The sequence below is a fragment of the Austrofundulus limnaeus genome, unplaced genomic scaffold (assembly GCF_001266775.1).
Source record: "Austrofundulus limnaeus strain Quisiro unplaced genomic scaffold, Austrofundulus_limnaeus-1.0 Scaffold340, whole genome shotgun sequence".
Taxonomy (NCBI): Eukaryota; Metazoa; Chordata; class Actinopteri; order Cyprinodontiformes; family Rivulidae; genus Austrofundulus; species Austrofundulus limnaeus.
Window position 1 is genome coordinate 41668 of NW_013952742.1, and position 3125 is coordinate 44792.

Below are 3125 nucleotides of genomic sequence, written 5' to 3' on the forward strand. Positions count from 1 at the left end.
GAGGCTGAACTACAACACAAAAAATGAACGGCTGGCAGGAAAGTTGACATTTTAAACCTTAATAAAAAATCGATACAGGGCTTTAGAATATCAATACAGTATCGGGAAATGAAATATTGCGATATTTCAGTGTATCGATATTTTCTTACACCCCTAAGTTTTTTCACACCCAAGTTGTCAGAAAAAAACTTGTTTTTTATGTAGTGTTACCCACAGAGATGATAAGAAAAAACACGTGGATGTTCGTTCAATCATAAATCCATCTTGCTAAAATAAAGTTGGCTTTTGCTCTAATGATGAAGATGATGAAGATGATGAAGATGAGCGCGCAGCAGAGCAGCACCTGATAAGTTCAACAGGCAGAAGCTCATTGTTTGGCAGGCAGGTATTAACGCAAAAATACTGGGTTTGATTAAGATTGTAGTTTTCTGCAAAAAAAAGCTCTAAAAATTACATTATCTTAACTTTTTATGATAATTTTCTACCGCGATGTATACAGTTACCATGAAGGGATTCAGTTTATACTGTGATATGAATTTGAGGTCATACCACCCAGCCCTAATTTGAAGCTCTTTTTCCTTCACAAACCATAGTTAAAAAAACATCTGAGTCTGTTTTTAGCAACACTTTTATTTATCTCTGTTCTGATTATTTGACAGTGTTACAGAATTTTGTAAAAAATATTGAACAATAGAACTGTAGAATATTGTAGAAAGAATATTCCAATGTGGTTTCTCTGTGCCTCTTTGCTCCATGTTACTTCTATTGTTGTGCAAGTTTATCCCTCAATGGAAATGCCTCAACGTTCATCTCAGACACTTTAACACTGAATTCATTCATGTTCACTGTTTACTACATAAAACCTCTGAACTAAATTCTCAGTTTGCGAATGAACCAGTTTGAGTTAATTCACAGTAGCACCACCTGAACATAAACATTAGTGGTGGATATTAATTTCCTGTATCAATATCAACACAAATGTTTAAAACTGATCCCAGTTTAWGGCCTGTTTTACTCCCAGAAGGATCATAAACAGAACCAACAAGATCAATGAAGTCTTCAAAGTAGTAGTTRAGACCACAGGTACATGTGGAAATATTTTCCTAAGGGTCTTTATTATAACGCAGTGTCATTCTCCCACCCAGGGCCTTATGAGACAATCTGCCATCATGCTATTTATTGCTTAAGCTGCCCTCTGCTGGCTGATAGAAAGAATGCAAGTTTTATCATTTATCCMATCTTTTTCTACACCTTGTTTTCTGAGTTATACGGGGATGGTGTCCAACTCTGATAGAGATTTGGTAGAAGGTGGTACACAGCCTGGACAGGTTCATCACAGAGACAAATTAAAATCTTTACATCTGATCATCACTTACTTCAYGTCTATCTGTATGTTTGTTTAAAGCTTTAGTAAAATGTGAACCTGCGAACAAAACCGAATGAAACTCTCACTATAACTGATTAACTTTTGAGGTCATCGTAATTCAAGCTGGTCTACACTAGCCAACACAAAAATGAAAGTCTACAAACATTGAGCTAAAATTCGATGCGGTAGCAACAAATGAACGTGGTAGTAAAAAAATTTATCGAAGTATTTTATTTCAAAACATTTCAGTGAATATTTTGACAAGAAAAATTGCACGAAAATGTGGCAAAATTTTAGTCAAGACACTATATCAAAAACAAAATGGTGGCACTTGGTCAGAGTTTTTAATTTAGATCCTTGTGAAAATGTGTTGGATCCATTGAGTTCAAATAACTTACAGTATAAGGCCTTGTAAAGTCAAAGAGACTGGAAAAAACCGAAAAGAGAGAGGCTAGTCAGTTTATTTATTTACTTATTTTTGGCAAAAAGTGTTTTTTTTAAATAACAGTAAAATCTCATCTTGCTCCCATGAGTTGAGTGTCTTGTCATTTGTGCAAAAATCACTACTGAACCACAGGTTTGTACGAACGCCGAGAGCGGCCATTTTRAACCTATAATTATTTTCCATGGTTTTCTCATGATAACGACATATTATGTTAATAACGACGAAACAACAAGGACCGTTTTCTCAAGATAATGAGTTCATTTCTTGATTTTTATCAAAATAACGAGTTATGATTTTCTGTGCGTCATCTTTGTTCATGGAGACGGCCCGATCCCCTCAGCAGTTTATTACATCAGCAGGATCTTTGTGTAAACRCCTGCTGACACCAGCCGTCTCCTTAAATGATGAGGGCCGATATGAACGTTATCTGTACAAGACAAACAAATCACAATTTCAACCTGTGTAATGTTACAYAATGATACAAAAATTTTACCATTTTACAAAAATGACACAAACTTATGTACACTAAGTTGCCTTCAGGCCCAGGCCACCCTTGCAAAAGAGATCTGCGATCTCAGTGGGATTTGCCTGGTAAATACATAAATCAATAAACAAATAATCAAATAAATAAAAAAAAACAGTAAACTTCATCATTGAACAGCTGAGGGGACCAGGCTGTCTCCATGGTTTCTGAATGAATCACGTGAGGAAAACCATCTGGAATTAATTTCGTGACAATGACTTAATATGTTGTTATCATGAGAAAACCATGGAAAAATAAGTATATGCAGAAAACAGCCGCTCTTGGCTTCTGTAGGTTTGGACACAAACGGGATGGATGCACACGTCGACAGCATCCCACCCATCAAAAAAAGAAAAAAGAAATAACAAAGGTAATACTAGTGTGAATATAACCTCCTATTACATAATATCCATACGTACACAATTGTACACAAATACACCAATTATTCGGTGAATATAGTAACAGATGAAAATTAGCCTGTGGCTAACTCTGGCACATTTACAGAAATGTTGATTAATGTGCACTGTCCCTTCTAAATAAATAAATTCAAATGTCTAAAAAGGGGAATGAAGAAGTTAAAGTTATTAGATCATATCCCTTTTCAATTTCAAACTTTTCAAACGGATCAATTTTGAGACCTATTTTATTTTGCTGTATATCCGTCCTCTGAGTCAGATTATAAAAAAATTCTGTGATGTGTCCCATCTGCATTTATACTGCTCTTTTAATGATTCCACCTCCTACAAGTTGGCTCCTCTGATGGACTGTGTCACAGAGGTAAAGAGCTGGCT

At 35.4% G+C, this 3125-nt stretch overlaps 1 protein-coding gene across 1 annotated transcript in view; it reads left to right on the forward strand.

Annotated features, from left to right (window-relative positions):
- Positions 1-3125, forward strand: part of LOC106527749 (dystrobrevin beta) — a gene marked incomplete at its 5' end in the record, with an annotated part of 99282 nt that overhangs the window by 34888 nt on the left and 61269 nt on the right.